This window comes from Onychomys torridus, chromosome 2 (genome assembly GCF_903995425.1).
Source record: "Onychomys torridus chromosome 2, mOncTor1.1, whole genome shotgun sequence".
In the NCBI taxonomy this organism is placed as follows: Eukaryota; Metazoa; Chordata; class Mammalia; order Rodentia; family Cricetidae; genus Onychomys; species Onychomys torridus.
This window is the reverse complement of record NC_050444.1, coordinates 34,014,852-34,028,183: the sequence shown is the minus strand read 5'-3', so window position 1 is coordinate 34,028,183 and position 13,332 is coordinate 34,014,852. Positions and strand designations below refer to the sequence as shown.

Here is a 13,332-nt window from a genome sequence, read left to right as displayed (position 1 = left end):
TTGGGAACAAATACAGAGTCCCACAGACAGACATTATGCAGAGTGGTAAACTTAGGAACACTCAGCCCTAACTGGGATGTTTTCATCAAATCTCTCCCCTCAGAGCTCAGGGAATCCCAAGGAAGAGGAGATAAAAAGACTTTAAGAGCAAGAGGAGATGGAGGACACCAGGAAAACAAGATCCTCTCAATCAACATAATCAAAGCCCATATGAACTCTCAGAGACTGAGGCAACATGCTCAGGATGTGCAAGGGTCTGAACCAGGACCTCTGCATATATATTATGGTTTCCAGTTTAGTGTTTTTAATGGGATTTTTTGGTGTGTAAATGAATGGGTCTTAGATTCTTAGGCCTTCTCTTGGGCTGTTTTCCATTCTGAATGTCTGTCTTGTCCAACTCCGATATGATAGTTTTTGTTTTATCTTATTATATTTATTTTTATTATATTTTATTGTTATCCCTTAGAAGCCTGATTGCTTTCTAATGAAATACAAGACAGGGAGTGGATCTGGATGGGAGAGGAGGAGGGAAGTAACTTGGAGGAGTAGAGGGAGGGGAAACCACAGTCAGGATATATTGTGTGAGGGAAAAAATATATTTTCAATTAAAAAGAGGGAAAAAGAATAAAAACAATGAAAATTAAAATTTAAAAAGTCCTTTAAAACAGCCCTCATCTAGACTATCAACCAATAAGGAGTAATATTCAGAATGATGGGATGAGTTTCTATTGTATATAGAACCTCTTTCTTCAATAAAGATCCAATGTCCCTCTTTAGGATGAATTTTAACCAAGGAATTTAATATAGCTTGGAAAGAGTCAACTGGGAGGGACTAGTACTAATTGATTTCTCCTTGACAATCATCCACTTGCTAAATGAATCACAGTATGCATATTTCTCCATTCTATGTTCTCTTCCACTCAGAATTAACTACATCATTTCTGGATGCTGTCTGTGAGATGGTTCACCTCGTCGTCACTTGTTGTGCACGTTTTTGCAGGCATAGTACTTTCTCTGAAACCCGCTAGAAATTACCCTGGGAAGTTTCCAAGTGTTGAGGCTCTGAAAGAAATTTCACAAACAGCCTAAAAATCCTTTTTTGTGGAAATGAAAAACTTTGCACTCACAGAACAAGTAATCAAGCATTATTCTCCAAAGAGCCATTTTCTTTCTGTGAGCACAAAGCCCATTTCAGAGTCTTCATAAATGGAACTGTTTTATAAATGAGCACCATCAGAAGGACCACACTAGCATTCAAGAAGGAAGCTGCAAACCAGAAAATCAGGGCCCTGGCAGTGGTGGGACAATTCCTTCAGCTCTGAGAAATCATCTGTATTGCCTTTTAGTTTGCAAGTGTGTGTGTGTGTGTGTGTGTGTGTGTGTGTGCACGCATGTATTATTATTAACAGTTTAGACACTCCCAACACAAAGGAAAAGAAAAAAGAAAAAAAGAAGTTGATTTAAATTCATGAGGGAAAATGCTACTTCAATAAGATTATTGTTTGTTTGTTTGTTTGTTTGTTTGTTTGTTTGTTTTACATCCTGGCTGCAGTATCCCCTCTCTCCTCTTAAGATTAATTCCTAGTTTGATATACCAAGATAGAAAGACTTATAATGAAGATACTGTTGTGCACTATAACTATCTACCAGAGAAGACTGCTCAGACATGGATTTAAGCCAATAGAAATTCTTTATTAGCTGGCTGGTGACTACACTGGGTGCTCAGGATCCCAGGGTAGCCTCAAGCCTTTCTCTGGGTAAGATTTTAAACACACACACACACACACACACACACACACAAAAAAAAAAAAAAAAAAAAAAAAAAAAAAAAAACAACAAAACCATATTCTGGGCTGACATACTTCAGTTCACAAGAACAGTGAGCCAGAAGTGGAACTTCAGAAGCCTAAGGCAAGGTTAGTACATTTAGAGACTTTCCTAGAACTATGGACTTTGATGGATTAAGTCTTTGTTTTCATTTTGTCAGGGGGTGATGTCTATATGCTGAGTTTCATGGCCTCAATGGTACCTCCATGAAGTAGTGAGTTGTGCTAAGGTCTGGGGCCCTGTTTTGGAAATATAAGAGCAACACAGAGTACAACATAGAATCTTTGCGTGGTGATATTGTGTTCCCCAATATATTGTACACCTTAATAAACTTATCTGGGGTCAAAGAACAGAACAGCCACTAGATAGACATAGAGGCCAGAAAATGGTGGCACATATACCTTTAATCCTAGCATTCTGGAGGCAGAGATCCATCTGGATCTCTGAGTTCAAAGCCACACTGGAAACAGCCAGGCATGGTGACACACGCCTTTAATCCCAGGAAGTGATGGCAGGAAGCAGAAAGGTATAGAAGGCGTAAAAACCAGGAACAAGCCTGGTTAAGATTTTAGGCTTTTAAAAGCAGTTCAGCTGAGATCCATTCGGATGAGGCTTCCAGTTTGAAGAAACAAGATCAGCTGAGGAATTGGCAAGGTGAAGAAGCTGTGATTTGTTCTGTTCACCCAAACACCTGGCTCCAGGTTTGTTTTTATTAATAAGACCTTTTAAGATTCATGCTACATCTTTGTACTATAATATATGAGAGATCTGCAGCAATAACCTAGTTCCCATTAAAAGTGGGTGGCAAGGGTTCAGTTAAATCCCTGAACCCATGTGTGCTGTGGATATCGCTCTGTGTAAATAAAGCTCTGATTGGCCAGTGGCCAAGCAGGAAATATAGGCGGGACAAGAGAAAAGAGAATTCTGGGAAGTACAAGGTTGGAGAGAGACACCGCCAGCAGCCGCCATGAAAAGCAACATGTAAAGACACTGGTAAACCACAAGCCATGTGGCAAAGTATAGACTAACAGAAATGGTTAATTTAAGATAGAAAAGGTAGATAACAAGTAGCCTGCCACGGCCATACAGTTTGTAAGCAATATAAGTTTTTGTGTGCTTTCTTGGTTGGGTCTGAGCGACTGTGTGACTGGCGTGTAAGAGAGATTTGTCCTGACTGGGCCAGGCAGGAAAACTCTAACTACAAATGGCACCCAATGTGGGGCATGAGTTTCCACCTAAAACCTGAGAAAAAAGATTCTAAAACGGAGCTAAAAACAGCTTCCTACTTGTCTCTCTCAAGTTAGCGGCAGCCTGCCGGTTTGAGCTACTATGGCGGGTTCTTGGTGTGTGTGTCTGACCTGCAGTGTGGCAGGAATGAGGAGTCTACAAGTGGCACTTTACTCTGCTGCATGGTGGATTTAGCCTTTGCTAGTTTAAAAAAAAGGAGGTGGGGTTCTGGGCTATGCGCTGCTTTGATAGAACTGCTTCTGATAGTTGATGGTACACATGGCTCCAGACACAGAGCTGGCGGTAAACTGTACCACCTCCATGTTAGGAAGCTGAGGTGGGTGGAGCCAGCAGCCACAGTGGCATTTCAGTCTTACAAAGATGGATATTACACCGAGAATCTGGTTTGTCTTGTCTTTGGGATTTTTAACTACAAAAAAAGATTTGATCGTAAAAGCTGTTGAGTTAAACAAATATGAACATTTTAAAGGTACCTTGACTTCAAAATGTGGATATAAGGATATGTTGCTTTGGAAAAGAGTCTCTGCTTTTCTTTCCACAGAAGGCCGGAAGCTGTGGATTTGTTCCAGATTAAGAAACATCAGGTTTGATCAGCCAAGACCACCTGAAAGGTCTATGATGACACCATGGCCCAGATGATCCAACATCCAGAATGGTTTCAAGGCAACTGGCTCAGAGGTTCACCCTCACGGACTACTCCATAATCCTAAAATTTTCTCTGTGTCCCCATAAGATACAGCGCCCCACTCCAGCAGGAAGTAGTAAGACAAACTACGCCCAAATTCCCAGCTGGCTTTGGAGATGGAATTGGCTCATTCCTTCTCTAAACCCAAGCACATTGTTAAAAGAAAAGGTTAAGAGCTTCTTGTGTCCCAAATCAGAAGAGCCCTCTGGTGTGGGACAGAGAAAAACCACTATTTTATTTAAAACAGATTGATTATAAATGCAATCTCTTTCTAAAGATAAAAAGGGGATATGATATAGATATGATAGGATGAAAGGGTAGATTAATGAACTTACTTCTAAAAGAGCAACAACTCATTTAAAATGTTTTACATTGGTATAGATTTTAGTCTATTGATACAAACTTAAAGTTAATTTTGTTATACTGTGTGTATATTTCTACTCTTGTTTAAGGTATTATGTTTGTATAGCTCATTTTAAATTGAAATGGATAATTAAAAATAGATTAATAATTAGTCATCTATGATAATCATACTCGTAGCCATGTTAGTTAAGTCTTCTAGATATACATAGAGATATTTCAGATAGATAGGTAATCTTCAAATACTTCAAAGACTTACAGAATATGGCATTTAAAATACTTTTAAAATTTAGACTTTCTGGACAGTGAGACATGTCTGCTTCTGGCAGCACCAATTTACTTCAGAGAGGAGGATGGGCATTTAAGATACTTCATATCTTATCTTCACCTTGGCAAAAATAGCCATTTGGGCAAGAAACTGTTCTTGCCTGGACTGCTTGATCGACTGGACATGCAGGACCCATAGAAAGGTGACCACTAAACTTTGCTTGACAAAATGGTCCTTCAGGTTCCTGCTTCACAGAGGAAACTGCCAGACATTCTACAGGACACTGAGAGAAGTGACCAAGAGACTCTAGCCCTATGGGCTGAAGACAAATGCCCCAACTTTACAAAGGAACATTAGGTGACTGTCCAGGCTGCCAGCTGTCTCTGTCTACCCTGCAAGACTCCTGAAAAATGCTTGCATCCTTCTTCCAGTTCTCAGGTAATATTATATCCTTCTGAGGTCTTTAATGTGGTTGAAGGCTAGATAGTTATAATTTCCTCAGTTATGATAAAAGATAAGTTAGATATAAAACCTTAGACTCACAAATATAAGATAGATAGGATATCTTTTTTAATATTGTAACTGTAATTCTTGCTTGATAATTGTTTTGTTATATGTAATTGTACTATGTAAAAGTTAAAACCTTCCTTAAAAAAAAAAAAAAAAGAAAAGAAAAGGTGAAGTGCTGTGGATATCACTCTGTGGCCAGGCAGGAAGTATAGGCGGGAAAAGAGCGAAGAGAATTCTGGGAAGTACAAGGTTGGAGAGAGACACCGCCAGCAGCCGCCATGAAAAGCAACATGTAAAGACACTGGTAAGCCACAAGCCATGTGGCAAAGTATAGACTAACAGAAATGGTTAATTTAAGATAGAAAAGGTAGATAACAAGCAGCCTGCCACGGCCATACAGTTTGTAAGCAATATAAGTTTTTGTGTGCTTTCTTGGTTGGGTCTGAGCGACTGTAGGACTGGCAGGTAAGAGAGATTTGTCCTGACTGGGCCAGGCAGGAAAACTCTAACTTCACATGTGTGATGGCTATTCTTGGTTGTCAACTTGACTACATCTGGAATTAACTAAAATCAAAAAATGGAGGGCACATCTATGAGGAACATTTGCTTAATTTGAAATAAGTAGATCCACTAATCCAGACCTTTGAGGAAGGGGGACACATACCTTTATTTTGGATCACGAGGCAGGAAGACATACATAATCAGGTCCACACCTTCTGTTGGAAGCCAATGTAAGGTCATGGAAGAAGAAAGCTTTTGCTCTTTGCCTGTTTGCCCTCTCCTTGCTAGCACACCCATTCCTTCACTGGCATTAGAGCCTCCTTCTCCAGGATTCCAGCATATACTGGAGACCTATTGAAACATCCAGCCTTGTGGACTGAGCAACTACTGGGTTCTGGAACTTTCCATTCACAGCTAGCCAATACTGGATTAGCTGAGCCAATATTCAATTAGCTGGACCACAGCCTGTAAGTCATTGTAATAAATCCCCTTTCTGTATATATGTATATATTCAGGGTGGGAGAGAGAGAGAGAGAGATTGATTCATTCGATAAGTTCTGTTACTCTAGAGAACCCTAATACAACATGTAGAGATGGAAAGAGAGAACTAACAGTTCTCAGCTCTACATACAGGCTGTAGCATTTGTCTGACACACACAGACCTACACACAAACACTAATAATAATAATAATAATAATAATAATAATAATAATAATAAATGGTAAACCATTGCACTCTCTATAGTGGCCCATTCTCCAGCAAGAACTACCTAGCCCTCCCATTCCCATCAGGTAACTCTCCAAGTTGATGATCTTGTATATGACTCTGGCTGTAGCAAACAGGTTCAGCTGTCCAATGGAAACCCTCCTTCATCACATCCTGGGCCAGTGGATCCATGCATATACCAAGCACATAAGCCTCTAACTCACAAACCATGCCCAAATGTCTCCAGAGGATCTGAAAAACGAAACTTACCTAGACGAAGGTACAGATGCTATTTCTAGTGGTGTACTACAGGAAGAGCTGCAGCAAAAAGAACAGTTTGTCAGAAACTTAAATTTCGAGAATTATGTAGAACTTATAAAAAAAAAAAATCAAACATCAGTGGGTCAGGGGCAATTCCAGAACTCAGAAGACTGAGACAAGATAATCACCGGGTCACAGACATCCTGAGCTACTTAGTAAGCTCTCATTTCAAAGAAAAACATTACTAAAAAGAAGACATGGATTAGTGGCTGACAACCAAGGTTGCTGTAGTTGAGACCATAGACCTAGCCCTACAGACGCAGTAGTAAACAGTTCATTAACAGAACATTTGGGCACTAAATGCAGAATAATTGGCATCAGAAAAGAGTCAAATTTCTCAAGTCTAATTTTTTTAGCATCTCAAGACACAAAAATTCTGGCTACAGACATTTATCTTCCAAATAATATGTACTCAAACCAAAAAGCCACGAGTTTTCAAAATCATCAAATATCTAGTGGGGGGAAAAAAACAACGAAAATTTAACTTAATTTCCCATGAATTTTTAAATATCTTCTTGTGTTACCTGGCAAATAGGTTTTTTTTTCACTTTTAGAATTAATTCATAAAGAAGTAAGTTAAATTTCCTTAAGTTCATGTGCTCTTTTTAAAATGGGGTTTTGTGCCCATATTGAACTCAAGTTGGAAGAGGCGAGTCCAGTCTCAAAATGGAGGGCCATGATCCAAAGGAACCGGAACAGTTGAGGAAGCTGTTTATTGGTGGTCTGAGCTTTGAAACCACAGATGATAGCTTAAGACAACATTTTGAGAAATGGGGCACACTTATAGACTGTGTGGTAATGAGAGATCCCCAAACAAAACGTCCCAGGGGCTTTGGATTTGTGACCTACTCTAGTGTGGAAGAGGTGGATGCTGCAATGTGTGCTTGGCCACACAAGGTTGATGGGCGTGTGGTGGAATAGAAGAGCCGCTTTTAGAGAGGATTCTGCAAAGCCTGGTGCCCATTCAATCGTGAAGAAAATTTTTGTTGGTGGTCTTAAAGAAGATACAGAAGAATATAATCTGAGAGACTACTTTAAAAAGTATGGCAAGACTGAAACCATAGAAGTTATGAAAGACAGGCAGAGTGGAAAAAAAGAGAGGATCCACTTTTGTAACCTTTGATGATCATGACACAGTAGATAAAATTGTTGTTCAGAAATACCACACTATTAATGGGCATAACTGTGAATGAAAAAGGCCTTTTCTAAAAAGAGGTGCAGACTGCTGGATCACAGAAAGGTGGTGGAAGTGGATCTGGCAACTTTATGGGTCGTGGAGGAAACTTTGGAGGTGGTGGAGGTGATGCTGGTCATGGTGGAAACTTTGGTGGAAGAGAAGGCTATGGTGGTGGAGGTGGTAGCAGCAGAGGTAGTTATGGAGGCGGTAATGGTGGATATAATGGATTTGGAGGTGATGGTGGCAACTACGATGGTGGTCCTGGTTACAGCAGTAGAGGATGTAGTTGGAGAGCTTCTCTCCAGGTTCCACCAAGCCCCCACGGTCCCACAACCCACTTATAAAATAATCATACAGATACTTACATTATTTAAACTGCTTGGCCATTAGCTCAGGCCTACCATTGTCTAGCTCTTACTCTTATATTTAGCCCATTTCTGTTAGTCTATACTTTGCCACATGGCTTGTGGCTTACCAGTGTCTTTACATGTTGCTTCTCATGGTAGCGGCTGGCAGTGTCTCCTCCAGCCTTCTGCTTCCCACAATTCTCTTCTCTGCTTGTCCTGCCTATACTTCCTGCCTGGCTATTAGCCAATTAGCATTTTATTTATACAGAGTGATATCCACAGCAAGAGGAGGCTATGGTGGTGGTGGACCAGGCTATGGAAACCAAGGTGGTGGATATGGTGGTGGTGGTGGAGGATATGATGGTTACAATGAAGGAGGAAATTTTGGTGGAGCTAACTATGGTGGTGGTGGGAGCTATAATGACTTTGGAAATTATAGTGGACAATAGCAATCAAATTATGGGCCCATGAAAGGGGTCAGTTTTGGCGGAAGAAGCTCAGGCAGTCCCTATGGTGGTGGCTATGGATCTGGTGGTGGAAGTGGTGGATATGGTAGCAGAAGGTTTAAAAAAAAAAAAAAGCATAAAAGGGCTCCAGTTCTCAACAGGAGAGAGAATGCGGAGTTGTCAGGAAAGCTGCAGGTTACTTTGACACAGCCGTCCTAAATGCATTAGAGGAACTGCAAACATCTGCCACAGAAGGAGCGATGATCCATAGTCAGAAAAGTTACTGCAGCTTAAACAAGAAACCCTTCTTGTTCAGGCCTGTCATAGCCACAGTTTCCAAAAAAGAGCAGCTATTGATTCATGCAATGTAGTGTCAATTAGATGTACATTCCTGAGGTCTTTATCTGTTGTAGCTTTTTCTTTTTCTTTTCATTACATCAGGTATATTGCCCTGTAAATTGTGGTAGTGGTACCAGGAATAAAAAAATTAAGGAATTTTTAACTTTTCAAAAATAAATAAATAAATAAAATGGGGTTTTGTTTTAGCATCTCCTCCATTTCCTGAGGCCAATACCTTCAAGCTTAAGTGCAGCACAACTCATAGCAATGAACACATTTTGCATTACAATCCAGCAAATGCATATCTACATTAAAAAAACATGGAAATTTATATCAAAATTCATATTTATTAAACACATATAGTAAAAGAGTATTTCACTAGGTGAGACTGATTTCTCTATGCTATTCTGTTCTAGTACATATTTTAAAATTTTTCAGAGACACACTAAATTTATTTTAGGAGCTGCTTATCAATGGAATGCTGAAGCTTAAAATCCACAGCCTTAGCTTAATGTGATGGCTCACACCTGTAATTCAAGCTCTTGAGACAGGAGGGTCACTGCAAATTCAAGGTTATCCTGGGCTACAGAGTGAGACACTGTCTCAAAATAACAACAAAAATCCACCTCATGGATGCATCCCCTAAATCAGCCAATTCTGTAACCTAGCTCTGCCAGAAACTTCTGAGAATAAAGAAATTATGCAATAATTAGAATACAAGAGAAAGAGCTCTAAATGTGGTTAGAAGATCATAATGTTGTAGTTCCACCATTTCTAAGTTGGGTAATAGGAGTGGACCTCTGCAGGTCACTGAGACCTACTGTAAATCTCCTCATCTATAAATCCAGCAAAGTAGTCCCCAAAGATCAACTATTACAGAATTTCTGCCTTCATCTACAACATGTAAAAAGTTTGGATGTTGCCACTTCTGTCCTTTTAACTAGCAAAATGCAAAGAGAAAATCAATGACTTTTCTTACACGCAAGGAAGAATTGTGAACAGGGCCAACTGTCACACTAAAATCTGGAGAGATGAATGAATACAGAGTCTCACAGTCCAGGTTTGCTGGCCTGAAGCAAAAACCGACAAAGCCAGGAACACTTTTAAGAATGAGAGTGAGAAAATTCCAGGGCCAGAGTGTGGCAGAACCCTTATATGGGTATGGTCTTCCCTTTCTGGAATCCCAACATTCAGAGGAACCCTTATATGGGTATGGTTTTCCCTTTCTGGAATCCCAACATTCAGAGGAACCCTTATATGGGTATGGTTTTCCCTTTCTGGAATCCCAACATTCAGAGGAACCCTTATATGGGTATGGTCTTCCCTTTCTGGAATCCCAGCGTTTGGGGGAACCCTTATAGGTGTGTGAGTTTTGCTTCTAGGAATCCCACTGAGTTCTCCCAGTGATGAGCCAGGGAATATCCCTTCCCATCTTCAGCAAGAAGATAGAAATGGTAACCATTTAAACTATGCCTAAACCCCATAGAATTCCTATGGCAAAGGCCTACTTTCTAGCCAAAGAGCTCTGCAGAACCTTGTCTGCACTGTGAAAGGAAGTTTACCTAACACCACTCCCTCTGGACTTTCTGTTTCACCTAAAGATGGGAAAAAAGAGCTGAAAATGCGTGTGAGGTCATAACGTAGGTCACATGATTATACTTTACTCCTGACACTTTACCCCCACAAGGCTCCAGCATAACAACATAACTTGCAGTGGAAAGAGCGGCAAGGGTCAGATTCTATTTTAAGAGAAATTATTGAGAAAGTATAAACAAAAGGGGAGACAAAACCAAAGACCTGGAGTGGCATGTTGTTGCCCTGGTTTATGTAGCTGTAGCAACTCCTAACTAGATTAACACTAAGCTTCACACTTAAGGCCTTTTTACTTTCTTTCCTGTCATCTTATGCATCATGCATGGCTTTTAAAACAACAACCACAAAAGGGCTTTGAGGAAATGGCTCAAGTGGGAAAGTGCTTGCCTCGTAATGAAGAGTTCTAGCCACAGAGCCCACAGGAACCTGCTGGTCTTGGTGCGCAGGCTTGTAATGCCAGGGCTGGAGAATCTGACACACAAGGGGCCTGGCATTCACTGGTCAGCTAGTCTGGCCTAATCTGTGAGCTCCAGGCCAGTTAGTGACCCACCCAGAGCAGGGGAACAACATTTCTGAGAATGCCCCCCAAAGTTGTTCTCCACTCTCCATACACATGTATACATCCACCTACACACACATACTTTAAAAAGTAATAATTACAGAGTAAGTAATGCTAAAATCCCAAGTATAAAGTCTGATAAGACAAAACATCATCAGAAATAGAATCAGAAATGATACCCTTAGCCAGGCGGTGGTGGCGCACACCTTTAATCCCAGCACTCAGGAGGCAAAGCCAGGCGGATCTCTGTGAGTTCGAGGCCAGCCTGGGCTACAGAGTGAGTTCCAGGAAAGGCACCAAAGCTACAGAGAAACCCTGTCTCGGAAAAAAAAAAAAATTATCAGATAGGAACTGTAAAATAACTATAATTAATATGTTAATGACTAGAAGAAAAAGTAGAATACATTTTATTTATTTATTTATCTATTTATTTATTTATTGTTTTTTAAGACAGGGTTTCTCTGTGTAGCTTTGGAGACTGTCCTGGAACTCACTCTGTAGAACAGCCTGGCCTCGAACTCACAGAGATCCACCTGCCTCTGCCTCCCAAGTGCTGGGATTAAAGGTGTGTACCACCATGCCCAGCCTAGACAGCACTTAAGAACAGATCAGAATGTAAACAAAGCTGGAAAGATGACAAAAGAATCAACAATACATGATGCATATCAAAACTGTGGCATCAAAAATGAATGCCTTTGACAGCCAAAGAAAGAACCCATAGTTCAAAAGCAAACTAGCAGAAACTTGTTAAACTGACAAGCAAAGAGATTTTTAAAAAATAAAATAAAATAACAAAACCAGCTGCAATCCAGCCACTACGGGGTAGCTCGAGGTACGCCATGAGCTCTTGGAATTTGCAAAGAAGGAATAAAGAAGCAAAGAAATAGTAGAAGTAAAGGGTGGCTACGAATTTCTCCCAAATGAATAATATACACCCCACCCAACTGGACACAGGAGTTATTGAAGAAAAAGAAAAAACAAACAAACAAAACCCAAAGAGAACATGAATGTGGTGGGGAGGCACATTTTAGGGTTGGGGGAATTCCTGGAGGGACAGGTGAAATTAAGCGGTGCTGGTGGCCTCACTGGTTACAGCGTGGAAAGGTCACAGTCACAACAGAACCCAGTATTAGTTTTAGAGCTTTATTAGGAAGAGGAGGGGAAGAGACAAGAGAACCAGGCCTAGGGGGGAAAGCATGTGCAGAGAGAGGGATGATGGTGGAGGGGGAGAGAGAACAGAGCAGAACAGAGAGAGGGTGGGGTCTGAGTCATGGCTCTTTAATGTGCAGATGGGCTTACAGAGCCTGCTACACATGCGCAGATTGTGTGACTACGTCGAACATGTGATCACCAGTGCACACTGATGACATAAGGACACAAGACCCTTTGCTTAACTCCTGAACTGGGCATGTGCCGTCATGGAGTGAGGGCAGAATTCTAACAACAGGGGAGTTAGGATACATATAATCAAGATACATTGTATATATGTATGAAATTGTTGAGGAATAAAGTTAAATTATTTTTAAAAAATAAATAACTTTTTAAAAGCAAGATCCAATTATCATTGACTAAAGAAACTTTACACACACACAGACTATGGAAAGATGCAATTCACTATAGCATGCAAATGGAAGCCAAACAATGCAAGACTAGTTCTAACCAGTCTGATAAAGTAGACCTCAAGCCAAAACTACTCAGAAAAGATCATGAAGGTCACCACATGACAAAGGGGAAACACCACCAAGAACATAGAATCGTTACAAATACATAGGCACCAAGCACCGGCACACCCCAGTTAACAAAACAAACTCTTCACAAAGGAGACAAGGACAGGTCCCAACACAGTGATACTGGGTGATCTCAATACCCACTGCATCCGTGGATAAATCATCCAAACAATAAAATCAACAAAGGAATTCAAGGTCAAGTCATGCCACAGACCCAATCCATCCAACACAGAGAACAGAGACCTGAAGCTCACTGCTTGCTGGGTAGACAACCCACTCTATCCCAGGTCCTTTAACCTAAAGAGTCAGGAAATCCAGCCATACCTACCCACCCTAGCCTCAGGCTGTGTGTGATTAGGACTGCATTACTTTGCCTCCTCCGAAATTTGACATTTCATTTTAAGTGTGAGACTCTAGTAAGTGTCCAGAATGCAATCACGTTGCCATTTAAAGTGATTTACTATGATTTAGATTTCTGATTTTTAAAGAACAAAATTCTATGCCGAAAAACTCAGGCATCACAAAGACTCTGATTTTCCCCTTTGTTTTCACATTGTTCCATTTTCTGTCCAAATGTGACCTGCAAAGCACAGCAATTGTCATCCCTGTTTTCTACTCGCTCCATGGGAACTGTGATGAAAATTTGGAAATTAAAATTAAAAACAAAGTACTAGTCAACTATGTTCAATAAACACCAATCTTGCTGTGCCTCCTCAGTG

At 40.5% G+C, this 13,332-nt stretch overlaps 1 pseudogene; it reads left to right on the top strand.

Annotated features, from left to right (window-relative positions):
- The first annotated feature begins 7,091 nt into the window (after positions 1–7,091).
- LOC118577839 lies at positions 7,092–8,614 on the top strand (annotated as a pseudogene).
- Positions 8,615–13,332: the final 4,718 nt, after the last annotated feature.